The 25041-nt window shown below is 41.3% G+C and overlaps 2 long non-coding RNA genes across 2 annotated transcripts in view; both read left to right on the forward strand.

Moving 5' to 3' along the window:
* Positions 1 to 3057, forward strand: part of LOC128326790 (uncharacterized) — a 45771-nt gene extending 42714 nt beyond the window's left edge. The window contains exon 3 of the long non-coding RNA XR_008308272.1: positions 3015 to 3057. This is a non-coding gene — a long non-coding RNA (uncharacterized LOC128326790). The remainder of the gene's footprint in view (positions 1 to 3014) is intronic.
* Positions 3058 to 3332: 275 nt separating this feature from the next.
* On the forward strand, positions 3333 to 23383 carry LOC128326791 (uncharacterized). The gene is made up of 3 exons (XR_008308273.1): positions 3333 to 3421; positions 23056 to 23106; positions 23261 to 23383. It is a non-coding gene; the product is annotated as an uncharacterized LOC128326791 (long non-coding RNA).
* Positions 23384 to 25041: the final 1658 nt, after the last annotated feature.

A 25041-nucleotide genomic window follows, 5' to 3' on the forward strand; every position in this document is an offset into this window, starting at 1 on the left:
GCTGAAACCTCCATTCTTCCCTATGGAGAAAAACCTTAAAGCCACTTGTGGGGTGCTGGGGTGGCCCAGAGTGAGTGGTGGTCTAGTGCACAGAGGGTGCCAACCACCCCCATGGGTTGCTAACCCCTGGGGTACTGGGTTTTGTTGTTTCTGAAGTGTTCTGAGTGTAGATTCTCTGGTAGCATATTAGATTTTCAATGAGCAACCATGAATCCACTCTCATCTGCCAACCTTAAAGACACATAAACTTCAAAAATCACTTAAAAATCAGCCCTTTGCTCAATTCCTTTCAAATAATTCTGATAGCTTCCTGGCTCCCCTTGGGCACTACCACCCACCACACTCTGCTCTTGGACACCCCTTTCCCCCCGACGTGAAGCTATACATTTGCTGACACCTCCATGCTTCTTTATGGAGAAAAACCTTAAAGATGCATAAACTTCAAAAATCACTTAAAAATCAGCCCTTTGCCCAATTCCTTTCAAATAATTCGGATAGCTTCCTTGCCCACCCTGGGAACTACCACCCACCACACTCCACTCTAGGACACCCCTTCCCCCCTGACGTGAAGCTAAACATTTGCTGCAATCCTCATTATTCCCTATGAGGAATTCAAAAATACTTTAAAAATTCACCAATAATCAGAGGAGTGTCCAATTGCCTTGGGGTTTTGTGGGTGGTAGGCACCCCTGTCTGTCTACCATCAAGCCTACGTTTGTGCCCCTAGGTGCTTCACAATAGGGGATATGGGCTGGTTTGGGTCCCAATATACTCTATGAGAAAAATAATTGAAAATATTTCAAATATTCATAAAAAATCATAGGGGTGTCCGATTGTTTCAGGGTTTGGGTGGTTGTTGGCACCCATGGGTGCTCCACAATAAGGAATAATGTCCTGGTTCGAGTCGCATTATACCCTATGAGAAAAAATATAAATACTTTTCAAAAATTCATTAAAAAAATCATACGAGTGTCCGATTGCTTTGGGTTTTGGGTGGTAGGTAGCCATTGGTGCCAGCTACCACCCCACCCACTTTTTGAGGTCTGAAACAGTTCCAACCAGTTAAAACCGGTTCAAATTGAACCACCCCCTGGTTCGGTTTGAATTCCAACCTGCAGCTTGAACCTGATGGCTGGTTCGGTTTGAATTTGAACCTTCAAACCACCCCGGTTCAAATTTGAACCGGTTTGCACATCCCTAATCCTGGATCAAATTCCTGGAGAGAAGAGCCTGGAGATGAGCAGCAGTCTGCTCTGGGCGGCTGCAGTGGCCATCCACACAACTGCCAGCTCCGTCACGGAGCCAGCGGGGGCTGGGGAGTTCGGTGGCTACGCAGCCCCCGGATGCTCAAGCATGCCCTGTGCAAGGATGCAGGGCATGCTGGAGAGACCCCCGAGCCTGGAGGCTGATTTTCAGCCTCCCATTCGGGTGTCTCCGTGTGAGTAGCCACACCACCCAGCCACGCCACGCCTACTCACAATTAAAACAACCGGGTTTGAGGAGTGCTCGCTCCACAAACCCAGTTTAAGGGGAGGGGTACAGTAGCGGGTGACCCGCTTACAAACCACCGGGCTCGCAGCCGAGCCCAGTGGTTCACACGATGGGAGGAAATCGGGCTAGCCTCTGCTGGCCCAATTTTCTCCCATCGTGTGAATAGCCTCATTGTCTCGCAGCCTAACCTTGTCTCATAGGTTTCTTGTGAGGCTAAAACATTGCTCTGAGTTTAATTGAAACAAGGTGGAATATAAATATAATTCAATCTTGGACTGCATTAACGGAGGCCTAGTGTCAGATCACAAGAAGTAATGGCTCTATTCTATTCTGTACTGGTCAGACTTTATTTGGAATTCTGGTTGACATCCTGAACAATGGACCCCTTGAGGAATGAACAGATTTGCACTAGCACAAGAAGTTAGATTAGTTGCATTAAAACATGGCGGTTTGCAGATTGTTTTATTGTGCTATAGCGCTCTTGCACAAATGTCCCAACTAAAACAAATGAGATGTGGCACAGTTTCACAGCTGTTGTGAAAGCACAAGCATGCTTGTGGTAGTGCAACAGTTTTGCAGTAGCACAATGTCCTTCCACAATTAATTCATTGCTCTGGATATAATGCACTGTGCCCACCTCTGGGCACCACATTTTAAGAAAGACATTAATAAATTGGAACAGGTTCTCAGAGGAGGGCAACAAAGCTGGTGAGGAGCATGGACACGAATTCCTTTATAGTTTAAGGTATGGTTAAAGGAGCTGTGTGTGTTTAGTTTGCAGAAGAGAAAACTGAAGGGGGTGTTATAGCCATCTAGGTTTGTTACACAGAAGAAGGAGCAGATTTTTTGTCTGTTGCTCATGAGAGGGACTAGAACCAGTGGGTTGAAATTACAAGGAAGCTCTCCATTAGAAGGAATTTTCCAACTGTACAAACTGTTGGACAATGGGACATTCTGTTGTGTGTCTTTGCTGGGGGTTTTCAAATAGAAGCTGTATGGTCATCTGTCAGGAGTATTATAGCATATTCCTGTACCGAGCAGGGAGTTGAGCTCTCTTCCAAATCTAAAATATTATGGCCAACATCCTGGCTAATGCTACTTTCTGCAAGGGAAGGGAACATCTGCAGCAGAATCCTCCCTGTTTTGGAAGGATGAGTGCATGAACATGGTGAGGGGTGGATTTTCACTCTCCCCTTCCCCAGGTGCTCGGAGCAACCTTCTGCAATCCTCAGGGACACGTTTCCAGGTTGCAAAGAGTGCTTCCAAGGGAAAGGGAGATTTGTTGAAAATTCCACACATACCCTCATGCAAGCATCTGCGCTTCTGAATTTGGGATGCTACCACTGTGGCCTTTCACTGTATGGACTGCATGGACTGCATGCATTTTCATTGAAATGTCAACCTATGATTCTAAAGTAAGAAATAAATAATATTACTCTTTCACTGCTGAACTGACTTTCTTCCTTCCTAAAAACAATACAATTCCTCCAACGAACTGTGTAATCTAATTTATTTATCTCTAGGGATCTACACACTGTTTTCAACCCTGGAAAATCAAAATGGTATGCATTTCCCATTTCCTATATATATTATATTATATTATATTATATTATATTATATTATATTATATTATATTATATTATATTATAATCACATTAGTACACCGCCCCAAACTTTCATCTCTGGGCGGTTAACAATAGCATAAAACAAGTTAAAATATATACAAAAACTTAAAAACAATTTAACAATTTAAAAATCATCAACAAATTAAAACATTAAAATTTTAATTGTTCTTTTTCTTTTTCAATATATATACACATTTGGACATTATTATTGGAGATAAAGATTCGGAGCTCAGCCATAATTATCCGTTGTCAAAAGAACCTTAATAAGGGATCATCGTAATCATGGCCAAATACTAGAAGTTGGGGTAAGTAGTGAAGTGGCCGAATCTGAAGATGACACTAAACTATTTATGGTAGTGAAATCCAAAAGAGATTGTGAGGAGTTACAAAAGGATCTCTCAAAACTGGGGGTGTGGGAGACAAAATGGCAAATGTGGTTCAATCTAAGCCATTAGAAAGTGATGCATTTTGAGGCAAACCCCTCCCCCCAACTTCTTGTATATGCTGATGGAATCTGAGCTGCTGGTGGCTGACCAGGAGAAAAATCTTGGGGTCATGGTAGACAGCTCGTTCAAAGTGTCGACTGTGGCAGCTGTGAAAAAGGCAAACTCCATTCTAGGGATTGTTAGGAAGGGGATTGAAAATAAAAATGCTAGTAAAATAATGCTAATATTATAATTATAGTATTATAATTCCTCTTCTTTGGAACACTCCCCCCCCATTCGTTCAGCCCCCCTCCCTGGTTGCTTTTAAGGCCCTTCTTAAGACACACCTGTTTCGCCAGGTGTTTGCCCTTTAAATTTTTTTTTAAAAAAAAAACTGATTGTTGTTGGTATTTCTGTTGTTCACCACCTAGAGTCTTTGGAGGAGGTGGTATATAAGAAGTTTCAATAAAATAAATAAATCATTGTATAATAATGGTGTGGCCACATTTGGAGTACTGTATTCAATTCTGGTCACCGTATCTTAAGCAGGATATTGTAGAACTGGAGAAGGTGCAGAAGAGGGCAACCAAGATAATCAGGGTCTTGGAGCACCTTCTTTATGGGACAAGGCTACAGCATCTGGGCTTTTTAGTTTGGAAAAGAGGCAACTATAGGGAGACGATAGAGGTGTATAGAATTATGCATGGAGTAGAGCGAGTGGATAAAGAGACAATTTTCTCCCTCTCTCACAACACTAGAACCAGGGATCATCCCATGAAATTGAAGGTCGGGATATTTAGGACTGACAAAATAATGTGCTTTCACAGAGCAGAGCACTTAATTAACCTATGGAATTCTCTGCCACAGGATGTGGTCATGGCCACTAGTTTTGATGGCTTTAAAAGGGGCTTAGACAAATTCATGGAGGACAGGTCTATCAATGGCTGGTGGCTATAGGTCACCTCCAGCCTCAGAGGAGCATTAGCAAGAGAGAGGGCATGCCATCACCTCGTCCTCTTGCGTGTGGGCTCCTCAGGGGCATCTAGTGGGCCAGTGTGTGAAACAGGGTGTTAGTCTAGACAGGCCTTGGGCCTGATCCAGCAGGGCTGTTCTTATGTTCTTAAAAGGCATATGGCTAGTAATAAAAATAGCTTCCTGTTCCTTAGAGCCAGACCCTGTTCTCCTGAATGCCTCAATAGCACACATATATCCCCCCACCACCCTCTCTACCATCAGAAGCTGAGGAAGAAGACTCTGGACACTGCAGGTGCATTGGAGGAATAGGAAGTTTACTTCCATGGTAAGGGGGAGGACGGAATATGATATTCCACATTTAGTCACCACTATTAAGCAGCAACAAATGTGAACGAGGATATAAGTTGATATCTTTAGGGAAGGTATTCTTAACCTTTGGATCCCTTCGACAGATCGTCAAGTATTACTCACGGACCCCACCCAGTTTATACAATATATTTTAATAAGGCTCCAGTAAACATTAGAAAGAAAAACAAACACTCAGAATAGGCAATTCCACTCTTATCTCTTGTCAGCACTGAAGGTAAAATTAAAATTCAGGAAAAATCAAGGACAAGCTGCATTTGAATATAATGATGTTTTTGGGGAGCTAAGATTAATTAGTCAATTAATTTTCCATAGACTGCCTGGCCCTACTCCATGGATTCCAGGTTAAGAACCCCTGGTCTAGAGCCTCATGATGGCAATAGCTGGCAGTGTTCAATGTCAGTTAGTAGCCTGTTTCATAGCTGCTTCTCTCACAAACACAAGGTAATCTTATGTAGATTTAACTAAAGGTTTATTAAGAAACAACTATTTCTCCTTCTCCTTCCCCTCCCTTTTCCTCTCTGATTCCACCCCACCCCACTCTCTATAGGATCCCCTCTGGGACACACTTCTCAACAACAAAACATAAAAGATTACTGGACAGGATACAATACATCCCTCTCCTTTATAACAACCAGAACTGAATTAATTTAAAATTCAGTGATAAAGTCTGGAAGTCATTTTAGGCCGTCTTCTGTCATGCACACTTCTCCTAATTCTTGGGTTCTTTGGCACAGGAGCTGTTTGTATCTTTACTTCTGTCCATCACTTCCATCAGCCTCATCTGTGAGGTGAAAACTGGAGGCAGGATCAAAATCCTCTCCAGTTCCTCTCTCAAGACTAGACTCCTTTTCTCCTTTTTTCATAGTATGCATGCTGAGAAGTCTCGAACTCTTCCATTTCTTTTCATCATCCAATATGACAAAATCTCCTCAGATTTCAATTATTTGTTTTGGTCCAGAATATTGGGAACATCCCTTTCTCACTTTATAAGGCAGCCGTACTCAATCAAAGTCCCCCACCTGAAATGTCTGCTTTTCGCACCCCATTTCTGATTCACATACAATTTTTATTTTTGTTGCTTCTCCCTTACCCAATCATGAATCTCTGCATCCTCAGAGTGAGATGGCATGGAAAGCTCTATCAGTAGTTGCCATTGTGTAAGTTTGGTGGTTGCTTTGCATCCTCTCACTAGTTCAAAAGGTGATTTTCCTGTAATAGAAAGTGAACGTCAGTAAGCAAAGAGAGTTTCACAGATTGCCTTTCTCCAGTAGTTGTTGCGTATTGTCCAGTTGTAAGTTTTCATAATTACTGTATGAGAAACAGGGCCATATCTGTATATTCCACACTGTCAAGAAGGTAATGGCCTCTTTCTCATGAAAGCTGAATGTGTGTTGCTGGGGGTCTTGACCAGTAGGCACCAGGGGGCATGGTCAGCAGGAATGATCCTCTTTCCTCTCCCTGAGTTCAGTAACCAAGCAGATAATTTCATGAGAAGGTGGTCATGGTGATAAGTATTATCACACTTGCTAATATACACAAAGCAAGCTGCTGTTAAGGCCAGGCTGTTTGTTGTTGTTGGTGGTTGTTTTCCAGCTTTTTCTGGTCAACTAGTCTTAACTCTGAGTGCAGCTAATCATGGAACATTATTATAGGAACATAGGAAGCTGCCTTCTACTGAGATATACCATTGGAGTATCTAGTCTAGTACTGCCTATTCTGGTAGCAGGCAATATGATCTCCGAAGGCCCAGGGGGCTCCTGCTGCCGCCGTGAGCCCCTTACCCCTCACCATTCTCCCCATCACCACTACGAGGCTGAACCACCGATATTCTAGCTGCCATATGCATGGCGGGTGTGTGTGTGTGTTGTAAATCTGTTGGTACGGCTGACCCGACAGGATTTACGATCCCTCCAGCTCTACTTCTATGAGTCAAGATCGAAATTCTTTAAATAAGAGTAGCAGCTTAGCTGCACGGATGAAAGCGAAGAATGACTGTCAAAGATAAAGTAGTATAAGCAAAATAAAGTGCCTTGAAACTAAACTAGGTACCCCCCTGTAACATATCTGAGCAATAATGGAAAGAAAGGATCAAGGAAGGAACAGAACAAGGACAGGCTGAAACAAGAAAGGCTGAACAATTCTAAGTACGAGGAACACTGTCTGTAGAAGGCAACATTGCTGACAGTATCGTCTCAGGAACAGCCTCCGCTTGATATAGGGCTCAAGATAACCGGCAGCCAATCAGGCTTTCCTGACTCAGCATTTCTATTTTCTCTCCTGTGAGATCTTGCGCCTGCGTGTCTCCCACTGAGCCTTTCTCTTGAGATGTCTTCTTAACACAGGTGAAATTCCAGCTTCCTCCTGATCAGTCTCCTCAGCCCTCATCTCTGCTAGCTGTTCAGATTCCCCTGTCTGCTGCCACCTCACCTTAGCTCTAGAGTCTGTTCTCACAGCCAGGTCCTCCTGCAGTGCTTCTGAGCCTGCTCTCTTAACCAAGTTCTCCCACTCCTCCTCTGACTCTTCTGACTCAGAGGTCTGGGCCTCTATTCTAACTATACAGGTGTGCCAGAGCACCTTGCAGTTCTCAGAAGCCACTGAGCTGGACAGTGAGGCGCAGCAGCTACTCCTGTTCCACCTGCCGCCACAGCCATGGGGGGAGGCCTGCTTGCCTCACCCCCCACCCCCAGCTTAGCTAGAATATTGGTGGTACAGCCTTGCGGTTGTGGGGAAAAGGGCTTGCCATGACAGTGTGTGGGGGAGGGCTTGCAGTGCTGGGCGGGGGTCTTGTGGTGCCAGGGGGAGCCTCGCAGCAGGGCAGTCCGGGCACCCAGATTGCCTAGGTGCACCACTGGTAGCAAGTCTCCAGGGTTTCAAGGAGAGGTCTTTTCCAGATATTAGGATATTAGGAGATATTAGGGATTGAATTGAGACTTTTGGAAGAGAAAGTAGTGCTCTAGCACTGATCCCAGTCTCTCCCCAGTGTTATCCCCATATTGCAGATGTGGGGCTTGGGCTGGGAGGAAGTGACTTGCTAAGGCCAGCTTGTGAGTTCATAGCAGAGGTAAGACTGAGACAAGGGACTTTGTGATTTGTAGCTCAATCTCTTAGCTACTATGCTACACCAGCTCTTTAATAACTATGCTTTCCAATTATTGTGGCACTTGATGATGTATACACCCCAGACAGGAGTTAACATTCAAGGTATATCCCTAGAGTAGAGCTTTGGTTATATTTTTATTTTGTTGAGTTTTATTATGCTGTTTTAAATTGACCACTGTGACTATGTCAACAGATGAAATAGTACAGAAATATTGAAAAGAAATACCATAATGTTAGAAAATGACCATGTAACCAAGGATTAGCATTCACCCATTCAGAATTCACCCCCCGCTTCAGAACTGGCACAGTGAACCAAAGTAGCATATTACCTATAAACTGTGCCAAATTATTCATGATCACTATTTCTTATCCTGCTGCTGCTATTATTATAATTGCTAGTCTTCTTAACCAAATCAATGCAGCCTTTCGTTTGTCCTTCCCTCCAAGATTGCCCTAAGAATATGTCACAAAATGAAAGATTGACTTGAAACATGCTTCCAGATACCATTCTGGACCATTGTTTCACACTCAAATTTTAATATAATTATAAAGTGATATTTTCCAGTTAGAACAGGTGACAGTTCTCAAGAGGCACTTAAAGGTTTCAGAAGCCAGAGAAGTGTACAGAGAAAACAAAACAGATACACATTCACACACCGGCACATGTGCATGTGCATATGGACATACACACTTCCATTCTCTAGCACTAATAGCAGCAGCAGCAGCAGCAAAAACAAAACAAAACAAAAATCTTATAAAAGAGACTAGTTTGATGTTTGTGAGGTTGAGATGTTCATTTGCATTTGGCTATCTGAAAAGTTGTTTGATTGACTGCTAGATTTACATCTACATGACAGGCGTAGACATAATGAAGTCCACTGGGGCAATAAGCAAATTCTGTTCAAATGTATGTGTTTTGAAATATGCATTAGAGCCTATTTCATTCATTTCTCTAGTTACAACACGATTTATATCTCCTACCATTTGCTTTAGTTTCTTGATTATGGATACATTTCATGTTATATTGAATAGCTTGGAGTTCAGCAATGACTTTATGTTGAACAAAATCATTATTTATAAAGATAAAATTCAAGGCTTAACTTGTGTATGGGCTCATCAGACCCACTAAGTCTGTTTTCCATGCTACGGATGATGTGACGTAATATTAGAATTCACTGAAGCATGTGCAGAGGGCATTCACTTCCTCAGTAAAAACTACAGCTTTTTAAAAAATTTCCGCAGAGCTGGGATTACTACATAATGTTACTATGCCAGAAGATGTGGCTTCCAAGCAGTTTGATCCCATGACCTCATTGGGGGGTGGGGTGGACAAGAAACAAATATTCTGTATCTCTATTTTTGTGTCTAAAGATCTTATTCATGGCTGTGTGGATTTGTGAGAATCATAGATGCTGGTTTGTCCATTATTCCACTTAGTTTGAATAAGGGAACTACCTCTACTTCTCCTCTGTTTATGTTCATGATTTTCTAGCCAATCTTCATGAAGTATGTAGGCATTTGGATGCCTCCAAGAAACTGAGTCTGCCAAATTATAAGGGATTCCATTTTAGAAGACATCAAAACGTTCATAGAGACACAGCCTAACTGCTATATAAACTAATGGTAAATAAAAATTGGAATACTGTACTGTGGGGTCAGTTGAATCTTTTCAAGCTGTGTTTCTTCAAAGAAAACGCTTCAGAATAAAAAACCAAGGTAAGGAGTGCACTCCAGCAAACTTCCCAAGCCCTCAGTCAGCCGGGGGAAAGAGTATGAAGAGGGGATGAATACAGATCCAGGTTTTAGATAGAAGAGTTCAAATGAGCTGGTCTAGATAAAGCAAAAGCCGCCCAGAGACATAAGTTTGGGCGGGGTATAAATTTGATAAACAAATAAATAAAATAAAAGCAACCCCCCCCCATACTCTGGATAGAATAAGTAAATGGGATCTAGTGGTCCATCCGTACAGAGTATAAGGAAAACAGTGAGAGATCAGATCAAAATAAAATTAAACAAGAAGTTCTTATAAGAACGTTCTTTTCATTATAATTTCCATTATAATTACCATCTTCAAATGCATGCACTTTTTATTGTTAAACACCACATGCAATATGCAGAGTAAACTAAAACAGTAGTCGCCAAAGCCTCATCTGTAAGAACTGGGTGCACTGTGCACAGGTGGCGGATGGCAATCAGATAATGATGTCATTATAAAACAAGCTATTGAAATGTGCCTGTGTGGCACTTCAGCTGTACTAAATTTGATCCAAATTAGCATCGGCATTGCAAAGTTGCAACACCCGCACAGCCACCATCTTCAATGGATTCTGGAATTCATATATGTGATATCAAGGTTTGATGTCCTCTACAACCTTAACATGTATACATTTTAGTATACATGCTAGTATATACATGTATATGTTACATATGCATGTATATGTATATATATATATATATATATATATATATATATATATACACATACATATATATATATATATATACATGTGTATATATGTATACATATATATGTTAGTATACATGTTAGTGCAGTTCTCTCTCTCTCTCTCTCTCTCTCTCTCACACACACACACACACACACACACACACACACACAGCAAGGTGATCTCATGAGGCTACTTTCCATGAGGAAGGTAGGCTAAAAATAAAACAACTCCCTGGTTGTTGTCAAACAAAATAGGCTTTGTTGGAATTAAATCCTAAAAGAAACTTTTTTTGCACATAGACAAGCATCTGTAGCACTTCTTCCTTTTCTTCCTTGCAACACAATGGAAGAATGAATAGACTTCATGTTTACCATGGGCTTTATGTCATGACCCAGGCCACACAGGGTCTCACTGTGCATGTGTGGCAACCTCCAAAATGGCTGACGTGCTGGTGAATAGTCCTGGAAAAGGCCAAAGACCGCCCAAACTGGGTGATTTTTGCATAAAAGAAGGCTGGCAGAGGGATGGGGAACCTCTGGATACCCCCATGCCACCTCGGACAAGCCCCCTGGAAGAGGTAAATTTAAAAAAATGAAAAAAAGTTTGACAAACCCCACCAAACCAAATTGCAGGGTGGGGGGTGTCCAATGGGGGGGGGGAACCAAACTGGTCTGGTTCGGATCCAGTTCAAACTCAAACTGAACTGGGCTAGATGATTTTGTGTACACCCCTACTCTGTGGTAAGAGGTTTCTCCACTAGGGGTGTGAATGAATCAGATTCTGTGATTTAATTTGAGGTTGAATAGAATTTCAGAATCATCAAATTGATACATTGAAAACAGCTGGCTTGATCAGCTGTCTCAATGAATCACTTTCAAATAACTTCAAATTGTTTGGGGGGATTCAATTGCCATTTTAACCCCTGCTAACCTGGCAAAGGGGCACCTTTTAATGTGGTATTTATTTAGCAGGGGGAGAGTAACTGGCTCTATCCACCCCCAGCACAGTACCTCCAGTGACTGTTGCTGGTGTCTATTTTATGTTCCTTTTTAGATTGTGAGCCCTTTCGGGACAGGGATCCATCTTATTTATTTGTTAGTTCTCTGTGTAAACCGCCCTGAGCCATTTTTGGAAGGGCGGTATAGAAAGTGAATGAATGAATGAATGAATGAATGAATGAATTTTGAGGTCCTCTTTTTTCCAATATGGCGTTAGAACCCCTGGCTTATGCTATTAGAGACTCAGGTAATATAAAGGGTAATATAAAAGGTCTTACACTAGGTTGGATTGAGCACAAGTTGATTTTATATGCACATGACATTTTATGTTTTATTGATAAACCGAGGTATGAATTCCTAATCTTATTACTTTAGTTCAAACATTTGGTAATTAGTCCGGTTATTCTATAAATTGGGTCAAATCAGATTTTATGCCTTTAGGTTCTACAGATTTTCCTGATGGGTGTAGGATTTGGGGTTTTAGGTGGTGTCTTTTTTGACTATTTGGCATCATAATTTCTAGGAAACTCTCTCAATTTATATTTCACAAAATTTCTAGTTTAAATGAAAAATGACTTAGATTGGTGGGCTATGATTCCATTGAGTATCTGGGGCAAAAAAAAATGTGGCTAAGATGACTCTAATACTGAGGCTCTCATAATCAATCAGTCTTTATTACAGTCATAGACCAGCATAAAGTATAAGGGTGATTACATGTTAAAAGTGAGAGTAGATGAAAAGTGATTACATATAGAATGGTACTAAAGGTACATATTAATACTAAAAATACTAAAAGTAGTAGATAATACACCAGAGGCATGAGGACATAAAAGCCTGAAAAGTAATGAGTCATAAAAAGGCATAAAAGGTGGGGGGACATAAAACTGGATGTAAAAAGATTAAAAAGACATGAGAAGACAGAAATACATAAAAGCCTGAGTAATAAAACTGGATAACAGTCAGACTAAAGGCTATAAGAAGCAATAAAAAAGGGAGAAGCGTAAGTCTTTCTACTGAGTCATTACTGAGTGAGCAATTGTGGAGCCTGCCTTGACTCACCAAGGGTCAGATAGAGGCTGAGAGGACTCACTCTCTACCATCCACCAACGAATGCTGATTGCAGCCACACAGTACCTGGCAATGCAATATGTGATTGCAGGCTTAGAGTCAGAGAGCAGCAAGGAGCTGTAAAATTGTCTTGAATGTCCTGAATACTTGGTTAGCAATGGAAGGATGAGGGAGGTGCAAATGTCTTTATAGAACAAACAGTGGAGGAGGACATGCTCAGTAGTTTCAATCTGCCCTGAGCCACAAGGACACAGTCGCTCTGCAAATGGAGTCCTTCTACAATGGCCTTCTAGCACTGCTGAAGGGAGGCCATAACAGTGAGCAAGAGTGAATGCCCTTCTGTGCTTTGGAACCTCCAGTTGGCTGAGGTATGCTGCTGGAGAGGCAGAATATCTAAGCCCGTCACTGATATTAAAATTTGGGACCCTGCTGAGATCAGTTTGGTGTTCAGTATCTATAATGTGCTGCTTGATGGTGGCTTTTGCCTGGTTGTAACCCATGCTAAGCAAGGTCAAGGAGGAAAGACCCAGGGTAGCTATTTTTGTCTCAATTGTCCAAATCCAGCTAGATTGGTAATCATCACACAGGGAGGCTCATATATATTTTTGAAGGTCTTCCAATTCTTATTGATTGATTGATTAAGTGCCATCAAGTCGATGTCGACTCTTAGTGACCACATAGGTAGATTTTCTCCAGGATGATCTGTCTTCAGCTTGGCCTTCTAGGTCTCTCAGTGGTGCATTAATCACTGTCATAATTGAGTCCATCCACCTTGCTGCTGGTTGTCCTCTCCTTCTCCTCCATTTTTTCCCAGCATTATGGACTTCTCAAGGGAGCTGGGTCTTCACATAATGTGTCCAAAGTATAATAGTTTGAGCCTGGTCATTTGTGCCTTGAGTGAAAATTCTGGATTGATTTGTTCTATGATCCATTTGTTTGTTTTCCTGGCTGTCCATGGTATCCTCAAAAGTTTTCTCCAGCACCAAAGTTAAAAAGCGTCAATACTTTTTCTACCTTGCTTCTTCAAGGTCCAGCTTTTGCATCCATAGAGTGTCACAGGAAAAACCATTGTCCAAACGGTTTTAATCTTTGTACCGGTAGGTATAGACACGTCATGGCATCTAAGTATCCTTTCCGAGGCCTTCATTGCATCCCTACTAAGTGCTAGTCTGTGGTGTATTTCTTGACTGCTGGATCCTTTACTGTTGATGGTCGATCCTAAAAGGCAGAAGCTATCTACCACTTCAGTGTCTTCATTATCAATTCTGAGGCTGGTTGCTCTACCCGTTATTAGTTTAATCTTCTTTACATTTAGTCATAGTCCCATTTTTTCATTGTTCTTATACCTTTATCATATTTTAAGCAAGCTTATAAATTAGTCAATGACTTCTTATGGCAAGGATACCCACCCTGAGTTTCACTTTGTAAACTTCAACTACCTATTGAAGAAGGCAGATTTAATTTTCCACATTGTCAGGCAGATTTAAGTTTTCACATTTCCATTGGGCATTTATTTTATCTTCAGTCTTAGGGTGGAACAATGAATCCCAGGTTTGGTTATGCCTTGGGCACAGCTTGAGAGTTATTATTTGTTCCCATTGAAATCTTGGCAGGTACTCGGTTCATCATTTGTTCATGGATCTAGGTCATTAGCGGTGTTTAAAGCTACAAGGCATATATGGAGAACTTTGGGTTCTAGACATGGTTTTGATTCTTTCCAGCATGAAAAGCTTATGTTGTGGGAGAATCTCTGTTTGAAGATTGATCATAAATTTTGTATTGGGCTAACTGGACCTCCCACAACATCATTACACTAGATCAAATTATCTCTTCTGAAGCTGTTTTAAAATCTTTTGAGTTTGATCTGCCTTTAAATGCTAGCTGGCAGTTTATTCAGCTAAAGCATTTTCTATCACAGCTCTTTAGGAACATAGGTACATAGGAAACTGCCATATACTGAGTCAGACCATTGGTCTATCTAGCTCAGTATTGTCTTCACAGACTGGCAGTGTCTTCTCCAAGGTTGCAGGCAGGAATCTCTCTCAGCCCTATTTTGGAGAAGCCAGGGAGGGAACTTGAAACCTTCTGCTCTTCCCAGAGGGGAATATCTTGCAGGAATATTCATCCCCTGAGGGGAATATCTTGCAGTGCTCACACATCAAGTCTCCCATTCAGATGCAACCAGGGCAGACCCTGCTTAGTTATGGGGACAAGGACTTTGGTCCTGATGTAATAGAAACTCCATTTCTATGATTAGACCTGGAACATCTATTGGATGCACCTAAGCCTGTAACCTTGTTTTATCAGAATCTTAAAGATATTGATAAGATTGGTATCTCTTATATCTGAGATTTGGAACAATGATCTTGAACACCCCATCTTATTAAATCAATGGCAGGTTGCTTTGAAGGCAGTGAAACATGACTTTTTAGATCTCAAAATGTGGCTAATACAACAGAAACCTTTATGCCACATTTATTGAACACCCCAGGGAATGTTTAACAAGGGATGGCTGCAGACTTCTAGATGTTGGAGGTGTAATCTGGATGAAGGTACACTTACGCGTATAGTGTGATCCTGTCTGGTTATTGTGGCATTTTGGCTTGAAATCCATAAGATTGTTAACATGACACTGCGGTTATCATTGCCTGTCAAGGACCTTCATGTTTTGTTGGGGTATATCCCCAGCATATGGAATCTAACATTATATCGAGAATTGTGGATTCTTCGCTCTTGGGGGGTTGCCAAAAGGATTATAATACAACACTGGAAGGACAAATTCACTCCTGGGCTATAACTTTGGGTAACTAATATGTGTTCCTTGTCAGCATCTGAACTGTTTTTTCCCCCATCGGCAAGGTAAAGAAGAGGAATTTTCAGGTCTTTGGTCCAATTTATGCTTTGAAACATAAGATATATATCCTTAGAAGAAGATCCCCCCCCCCAACACTTTTTTCCTCCAGCATTGGTTATATCTTATTATGTTTAAGTTATATTTAGGGGATTTTTCTTTTTCTTTTGTTTTTCAGTTATACTCACATTTATTATTACTATCCTCAATCATGTTTATGCATTGTTGTAATCTCATTGCAATAAAGCGGGGGGGGGAGGGGGAAAAACCACTTTGGCAAGAATATGTCTGAGTCAATGAGTTGAAAGTTTCTGTTCTCAGTGTTTCCTCTGCTTTCACCTCCTTCCTCCATCCTAGCTGTGGCTGGCTACAGGAATTAAAACTGAGAGAATGAAGCAGACCTTCATGCCAAAGTGGAACACTGTTTCCTCAGAGCTAGTTTCTGAGAATTGCATTCAAATGGCAAATCTAGCGCACGCTCTCCTCCATAAAGCATGAAGTCAAAATGTGTATCTCTGATTTGTTTTGCTGGATACAGTTCATCACAGGACAAACACAATGGAATAACTCATCCTCAGAAACAGGCTAAACATGAGTATACATGGCCCCATCATTCTGGACAACAGCCATGATTTTTTTTCTTGCATGAATTTGGACCTTTTTAGTTACAACCATCATCAAGTACTGAACCTGTTAAATATGATTGGGTAAGAGGATAAGTATCACTTCATACCTCATGGATTACTGAAGATTGTAATCCATGGTCAAGCTTGACTTCTCTCTCTCTCTCACACACACACACACACACACACACACACACACACACACACACACACACACACTCTTCCCAACTTCTGCCATGTAAGGGGATTCTATTCTCCCCCATCTCCTGCACTACTTAATTGCAAAGGGATAAAGCAGTATGTGTTTAGTGGTGCTACAGTATGCCTCTATTGAATCAAATTTCAGGCTTCTCAAGGGTTGAGGCAAAATCTCAGATTAAGTCTCTCCTCTCTACTCCTTTCAGATTTCTAAATAGTGTTCTTTAGTTGCTGTTGTTTTTTTTAAGCAAGCTTGGCTGAGGAATGCTCCCCACTCCCCTCCCCACACACTCCAGTGTTTCCATGCCAAAAAAAACTAGGTCCAGCTTCCCAAAGCTGTGCTGTATGAGAAATGAGAATCACTTGAAAATCAATTCGACTTAAGACGCTAAAGTTCTGAATGTACTTATATGATGGGTGTCTTTATATGACCATGCAGGGTTGAGTAGGAAATCACAGAGTAAATTTCTTTTGTAATCATCCTTGAGGTTGTTCTCATGAGCAGCCTAGAACAGCCTAGCCTGGGCTAGGCTGCTCGTGTGGAGTGCTGGGAGCCACACGGATCCCAGTGCTCCCGCCAAGCCAAATCTTTCTTTTAAGCCTGGCTCTTAGCTGAGGTTAAGAGAACAAGGGCTCCTTTAACCCAGCTGATGCGATTGTTTGTCTCCTTGGGTTGCACACATAGAGACGGTTGGCTAGAGCTCCTGTCTGATGGGAGAATCCCCCAATGCACAGCGCTCAGTGCATTGTGGGATAACTGGAAGCTTCAATGCATCATCCCAGCCTCTGGAGCTCTGTGCTGCCTGGTGCAGCACTGTTTGTCTGGGAGCATGGGTCCGTGCTCACAGCAACATTCGAAGGATTGTCTGGGGGCAAGGTAAGATTTCACAGCCTTCCCTCCTCTGCCCGCCCGCTGTCCTGAATGGTCATATGAATAGCTCCCTTGTCTTGCAAATACTTGTCTTGCAAATGTGGTACCACCTGCTGAGAAGGTTAATAGTATGCTTAATTTAATTAAGCTACAATGTTTTGGTGAGATGTTAGCTTGCCATCTCATATTAATCCTGCTAATCCATCAGGATTGTAGTAATCCAAACAGGTATTTCCTCCCATCCCCAGATGCCTAGTTTGAGGGTGATCAGATCTGAAATACGAATAATGTGCAAACCTACTTGTCTGGAACAGCCTTTCAAATAAGTCAAGCTATATGTTACTGGGGAAGGTAACTTTGTCACAAGTTCGTTGAATGGACAAAAGGGGAAATTCTCTACTCAAATATGACAGTAATTCCAACTTTGAGTTCAAATTCAATTTACCCATCAAGAATTTTCCAGAGAAATTTGACTGAGGAACAAGTCAAGCTTCCCAAATAGTCTGTCTCCCAGTAGCAGCCATGCACCTGAGAAAGGGGAATGATCAATAACCTCAATAGGTGTTCCTGTTGGGGTTCCCCAATAGGAAATGCCTTTCTAACCCCAAGGTGGTCACAAATGAATTATCTGGTATAAAAAATTGCAGTGACCAATTAAAAAGATTGGACAATCATGGACATTGGATTCCATTAGGTATTGATTCTGCCCCATTTTTACACAGTACTGCTCAGCATTACATCCCCTGTATCTGAATGGTACTTACTCCTTAAACATGTCAATTTCCAAACACAAGGATAACAAGTAGCATGAATATGTGGTTACCACAAGAAAAGCTGGTTGTCACTTGGCCCTGAAATGTCTAATTTTTGTCCAGTGTTTAATTTGGTCCTTGTTGTCTTCCTGAAATGAGATTAAGCTTTCTAATTGCTCATTTTCCTTATAAAAACCTATTAGTATGTAATCAAGATTGGAGATGTAGCTCGCCATTTCCGAGTAAGTGTGCACAATACTAACTGAGCCTAAAGCTGTCATTTCCAAAACTGTAAATTCAATTAGTATGCAGTTTAGCAGTATATTGTGGTGGTGGTGAAATACTTATAATGCTTCTAGAATAATAAGTGCCCCATGAATGCTACATATTATTCATAGATTTTAAAATTCTCATTTATTCATAAACAAATTATGCATTGCATGGATGTGGGATTTCTACTTGCAGAGAACTATTTTAGGCTTGCCTACAGACTTGGGCATCCCCAGTGTTTGCTCAGAGGGCCTTCTAGCACCAAATCTCAAACTGCTTTTCAAAATCCTCTCAGTGTCAAAAGTGGTTTGCCAAGCACTGCTGTGCTGAAGAACACAAGACTGAGGCAAATGCATCAGGTAGCAATTTCCGTGATTGTGGCAGCATTTCCCCCCACAGAAAACTGGTGCTGTGAAACAAATCCAGAGTGCAGTTCTTATAGGGAGTGCACACTTCCTTCATGTGCATAATTCATATTGAGAGCTTACAGCGGACAACATCCAGACTAAACCCTTGCTGTTGTGTCAGTGTTTTCTATTGTACAGGGTTGGGGGGGCATGATTTTTGTTGATCCTCTCTTCTCTTTGTAGCCACCTATGCCTCCCAAAACTGTCCCTGAGGGTCTCCCAACCCTCAGGGACATAGTTTTAGGAGCCACAGGTAGTTGCAAAGGGAAGGGACAATCACAAAAAATCATACCCCCTGCCTTATAATGGAAAACAGTGTCATGTCAGCAAATGGTTAGTCTGAATGTTGGCCAGTAATGCCAGCCCTAATTCGTAAGATGCCTTGACTGGGTCTGCTTCCGCAGCCTCCTTCTCTTTTCCTGTAGTTCTTCCTGTATTATCATCTCCTATTCTGCAGCAGTGAGTAGAACTCTCACTCTGTCAGTAGTGAGCAATGGCTGCTGAAGAGTTTTGGGGTGAAACAATGCTGAGGACATTTTGGGTGAATCACCTGAGATAAATCACCCTTGCTGTATCCTATTAAGCAGCTCATCCTCTTATTTATCTAGGAACATATTAGTGTTAGGAACATATTTTAGTGTTGTCCCCAGCCCTCAGGGATCTGTTTACCAAGATACTTAAGGGGAAAAAGGAAGGTGAGAGATGGAGCAAGGAAAAAGAAGCAGTAAAAAAAAAAGATTATAATAAATTGTTCTGTTTCAGATCTTGCCAATTGTGTCCTCCTTGCCAGAAAGAAACGGCAAAAATCCATCTGTCAAATAGACAGACAGTTCTTCATACAAATTAATCATATAACTTGCATAGGCAGTCTTTACTCTCTATTCCTACCTCTGGAAAATATGAGCACTTTACCCTCTGGAAAACATGGGCATTGTGTGTTATGCAAATGAAGGATTTGTATTTGTTACATTTCAATAGCAGGATCCAGACTGAATTAGTTATGACTAAGTCCCATTGAAATTAATTGGTTTTAATGATGCCTAACTTCGTCTTGTTTATTTCAGTGTGCTTAGTCATGACTAACATAGGGCAGCTTCACACAACCACCAGCCAGTCAGTAAACCAAGAACATGTCAGGAAAAAATTGGTAAGCATGATGTCTGAACCCGCTCAAGTCCAGTTCCTGTATCATATTCCCAAGCTTCCCTCAACATTCTCCACCCAATTTCAAATGAGTGTTGAAGTTCTCCACTCCACAAATGAATGGAGAATCTCAGGAGAATTTTGGGTAAATCTTGAAAATCCAACATGAGAACCAGATGTGGGCAGGTTCAGATGTCCTGCCCCGGGAGCATGTGCTCCCAGTTCCTGACTTTTCCCCATAGTTCAGGCCCACGTACTGTATGGACTATGCGAGCAGTCATATTTATTATTTTATTATTTTCATTATTAACATTTTTATACCGCCCTTCCAAAAGGCTCAGGGTTGTTATGAAGCCACCCATAGTCTGGCTCCTGCTAAACAGTATTTATTTCTTTTTGCTTTTGCTATTGCTATTATTATTATTAATTATTATTATTATTATTATTATTAATAAATTCAATTTCTATACCGCCCTTCCAAAAATGGCTCAGGACAGTTTACACAGAGAAATAATAAATGAATAAGATGGCTCCCTGTCCCCAATGGGCTCACATTCTAAAAAACCCCCAAACACATTTACATTATTTACTTTTTTTAAAAGTCACAATTTTAAGATTCAGCTTCCCCCTCTAGTGACAATAGTTCAAAAGAAGTTATTTACTATGCTCAGGATTATACTTGCTGGATCGGTGAAAGTCTGATCAGGTACAATACATAGCACATTTAAAGATCTATGCTCTGGCAGTGCAGGCAGCAAAGAAGCAGTTCTTTTCTGTCCACATTGCTTCCACAAACTCATGTCCAACTGAGTTGTCTAGGGTTGTGAGGGGTCTAGTATGTACCCCCTCCCCCTTGAATTTAAACTTGGAACTATTGGTTACTCGCTGTGACATTTTAAATGATTTTTTTGTGGATAAAATTTCTCATAGTCGGGCCAAGCTGGATTCTACGGTTATTGAAGAGTCTACTGTGGTGGTGCCCAGCAATTCCTCTTATGGGATTAGATTGGATCATTTTCAGTTTGTGACTCCCGAGGAAGTGGACAAACTGCTTCGGACTATGTGCCTTACAACTTGTTCTCTTGACCCTTGCCCAACGTGGCTTATCTCATATGATAATTATATTATCAGAGAGGGTCTGTTAAATATTATAAATGCTTCTCTGAGGGAGGGCAGGATGCCTCCTTGTCTTAAGGAGGCAATTATCTGACCACTTTTGAAGAAACCTGCACTGGATCCCTTGGAGTTGGCTAATTACAGACCTGTTTCTAATCTTCCATGGTTAGGCAAGGTGATTGAGCCGGTGGCAGCCTCTCAGCTCCAGGCAGTTTTGGATGATGCAGATTATCTAGACCAGGCCTGCTCAATGTAGGCCCCACAGCTGTTTTTGGACTACAACTACCATAATCCCCAGCCACAGTGGCCAATAGTCAGGGATTATGAGAATTGTAGGCCAGCATCTGCAGGAGAGCAAAAGTTGAGCTGCCCTGATCTAGACCAATTTCAAACTGGCTTTCGTGTGGGCTATGGGGTTGAGTCTACCTTGGTTGGCCTGATGAATGATCTCCAATTGGCTATCGACAGAGGGAGTGTGACTCTGCTGATCCTCTTGGATCTCTCCATGGCTTTCGATACCATCAACCATGGTATCCTTCAGGATGGTCTGAGAGGGTTGGGATTGGGTGGCACTGTTTTACAGTGGTTCCTCTCTTACCTCTCTGGTAGATTCCAGATGGTGTCACTTGGAGATTGTTGCTCTGCAAAGCGAGAACTGAAATATGGAGTTCTACAAGACTCCATACTGTCCCCAATGCTCTTTAACATCTACATGAAACCGCCGGGAGACATCATCAGGAGGTTTGGTGGTGGGTGTTATCAATATGCTGATCACACTCAGATTTACTTTTCCATGTTAACCTCCTCAGGAAATGACATATCTTCCCTAAATGCCTCCTTGGAGGTGGGAATGGGCTGGATGAGGGATAACAAACTGAAGCTGAATCCAAATGACAGAAGTACTGTCTGTGCCCGCTTGGGACCTGAGAGATGGTTTAGATCTGCTTGTTATGATGGGGTTACACTCCCCCTGAAAGATCAGGTATGTAGCCTGGGAGTCCCCCTGGACCCAAATCTTTCCCTGGTTTCTCAGGTTGAGGTGGTGGCCAGGAGTGTTTTTTATCAGCTTCTGCTGATTCATCAGCTACATCCATTTCTAGAGGTGAATGACCTTAAAACAGTGGTATATATGCTGGTAACCTCCAGACTTGACTACTGTAATGCACTCTACGTGGGGCTGCCTCTGTACATAGCCTTGAAACTACAACTGGTACAGAATGCAGCAGCTAGATTGGTCTCTGGGACAACAAAAAGTGACCATATAACACCAGTTTTGAAAGAACTGCACTGGTTGCCAATATGTTTCCGGATGACATACAAAGTCCTGGTTATTGCCTATAAAGTCCTTAACTGCTTTGGACCAGGCTATTTAAGAGAGTGCCTCCTCTGTAATGAACCTGCTCTCCTTTTACGATCTTCTGGAGAGGTCCAGTTGCTGTTGCCACCAGCTCGTCTGGCAGTGACGCACGATCGGGCTTTCTCTGTGGCTGCACCAGGGCTTTGGGATATGCTCCCTGCTGAACTAAGAATATCTCCTTCTCTGTTTGTTTTCAGGAAGACCCACAACACTTTCCTGTTCTCACAAGCTTTTAATTAGAATGTTAATAATTTGTTTTATATTGTTTTTATCACATTTTATGTATTTTAACGTGTGATTTTAATGTTGGTATTTGTACACCACCTAGATATTTACATATCAGGTGGTATAAAATATGATAAATAAATAAATAAAAATCTTGTTATTAACAGTGTTACATTAGCTAAGGACATCTAAGCCCTAGTTAGGACATCTTTTTCACAGGTATGGTACACATCCTTTTAAAAAGATAGAATTTCAATTTTCACCAGAAATCACTTTTTAATGGTATTCTTGCCAACTGCAACTATCTGGACTATCATTCTGATGCATTAGAGGAATAAATATGCCTATCTTTTAAATGCACAGTTTTGGAAGGCTCATGAAAAGTTGTGGCAAAATCCACACTGATTTCAATGAGATCAAGATCTTACTTTCAGCTTCCTTATCTTTCCTCTACTCCATTTTCTATGAACCTATATCATACGCTTTTAAAATAAATGTTTCCTGGGGATTGCAATAATATAATCTTGTCTTTGCTGCCAGTATCTTGAGTGTTCATATTTGCATGCCTTTACTGGCATGCCTTTCCCAAGCAATTCTCATCGGCAAAGAATGTGCACATAAACATTCCATTGTTTCCTGGAGCTTCCCTATAAAATGGAGCACCCTAAACCTAAAATAACAGCTGTCCAACCCTCACTATGTTAATGGAATTCATTAATTTGTTTCCCCCATTTTCTTCCTTCAGTGCTTTCGGCGTTAGATGTAGCTGAAAGATTGGCGTTCAAAGAAACCTCTGGTATGTTAGATGTAATTCTGCCTAGTAGGTATATGGGTGGACACAGTAAAGGTGGAACACTCATACTTTCCTAACTGTTCTTCATTTACCTAACCAGTTAGGAATGTGGAAGGAAAATGGGGTTAATAATTTACTTTTTTCATCTTTCCGACAGCTGCCTTCATCAAAAGAGTAGACATCAGTCACCTGGTTTGATGTTCTTATGAGCAAGACTCAATCTCTGTAGAAGTATTAGCTTAATAAATACAGCAAAAATTATTTTTTGGTTCCTTTTAGGTGCAATTGCACTGCCTGTATGGAAGGAATAATAAAATAAAGAAGAGAATATTTTCATATCTGCAGTATCAATATACTTTTTTATGACAATATCTAAGCTATTTTACAGAAGTGCAAAGAATGACTGCCTTTCTAAATAATACCATTTTTCAGATGTAATAAAGCTGTTATTTGAACAGGATCTGAGCAATTTACTTGGGAAATATTATATCACCTCCCCCACCTATCTGTGGTTAAATGAAATACACTTCTTGAAGGAATAATGCACCCAGAAGCATGAATATGCCACATCAAGTATAACTACAAGTGACTTATTCAGGAATCACAGACAACTTAGCTTGTGGGTTATTACATATGAATGTAACATAAAATAAACAACAGTTAAATTATGCAGAATGCTACAAAAATAGAGTCATCCCTGCAATTATTTTATATGTAAAATATGTTCTTTCCACTCTCTCCTAACCATCCATAACAAAGCTTGTCAAAAATCTCATTTTAATAAGAAAATGTATATCAGTTGCATAGTCCCTAAAACCCTCCCTCCCATTTCTGCTTACACACACACACACACACACACACACACACACACACACACACACACAGTCTGTTTGTCTGTCTATCTATCTATCTGTTGGCAGTTTCCAGTGTACTGCTAGCGTAGCTTGTTTTATGAAATGTTTAAAGCCTAACATTGATTTGAAATAACACATTTTACATTCCTCTGTGTTTGTTTTACCGATGCTGGTGGAAGGCACACTAAATGCAATGATCTTTAATAAGATAAGGGGCTGGTTCATACAGCTGGGCATGATCCATCTTCAGGGCTTCTGCACACCTGCTGTTCATGAGGATGTTATATTGTATGCTTCAGCCCTGCCTGCCATTACAGTTCATGCAGATATTGTCTAATTCTGTCCTCTGAAATGGGGTCGCAGTTATCAAACTCGACCACAATTGTACATTCTTTAAAGATGTGTTGGAAACAGAGATGTATTAAGCTCACAGATGAACGTGAGAAAGACATTATCTTGTGTCTACTACTTTTCATATCCAGAATTTGATTTTAGGCTAACATATTTTTGTGAAGAGCTCCCAGTAACCACACAGGAAAGACGTAGCTTGGAAAGCAACATTTCTAATAAAAAAGAAAAGGGAAAGGCATCAGGATTTGATCTCACAATGGTACTCAAACTAATAGCCTCAGGGATATCAGGTGAGGTTTATCAGGTGCACCACTTATCTAGAAATATATCTTTGCCACCATTTCAGTAGAGGCCAGATGATCCTCCACCAGGATCCCTAACCAGACAAATGACCAGGAGAGAGGACAGAGAACATGAACCATGGCAGGCCAGGAACAGAGTACAAAGGATGCAGCTACAACAGCTCATTTTCTATCATTCATCCCAATGGCCCCGGCCTCCACTCACTGCTAATAGTGAAACTGGGGACAGAAGAGAAGCCACTTACTTACCCCTGCTATCTGAGCAAAGAGGCACCTTTTAAAAGTGATGATTCTCACTAAACAGAGGAGAGCAACTCTACACAACCCCAGCACAGCATCCCTCCAGTGGCTGTTGCTGGTGTCTGACTTATGCTTCTTTTTTAGACTGCGAGCCCTTTGGGGACAAGCAGTGGTTTAATCAATCAATCAGT

The sequence above is a fragment of the Hemicordylus capensis genome, chromosome 5 (genome assembly GCF_027244095.1).
Source record: "Hemicordylus capensis ecotype Gifberg chromosome 5, rHemCap1.1.pri, whole genome shotgun sequence".
NCBI lineage: Eukaryota > Metazoa > Chordata > Lepidosauria > Squamata > Cordylidae > Hemicordylus > Hemicordylus capensis.